Source organism: Egretta garzetta, unplaced genomic scaffold (assembly GCF_000687185.1).
Source record: "Egretta garzetta isolate BGI_Z169 unplaced genomic scaffold, ASM68718v1 scaffold193, whole genome shotgun sequence".
In the NCBI taxonomy this organism is placed as follows: domain Eukaryota; kingdom Metazoa; phylum Chordata; class Aves; order Pelecaniformes; family Ardeidae; genus Egretta; species Egretta garzetta.
Genome location: NW_009259117.1, coordinates 809,158 through 809,487, shown reverse-complemented (window position 1 = coordinate 809,487; position 330 = coordinate 809,158).

Genomic DNA, 330 nt, shown 5'->3' with positions numbered 1-330 from the left:
CTGATCACTCTTTTTGTAATCAATCACACCACAAGCTATGGTTGGTGACTCCCGCCGTTTCCCGCCGCACAGTGCCAGGGAGCCTCCACATGGGCAAAAGAAAACAACGTTGGCACATTTTGAGACAGCTTGATGGGTCCATACCTAAATAAGGAGAAAGAACGAAAAATAAAAAGCTGTATGCTAAACCGCTAGCGGCACTCCTAACAGCGGGCTGACACCAGCGGGCAAGGGTGCTGTGACTGGATAAAAACCCACCGAGCGCCTCTGCTCTGGAAAGAACAGCGGAGCGGAGCCGCGGCCGGCACGGGGCACTCCGCAGCGGCCCCG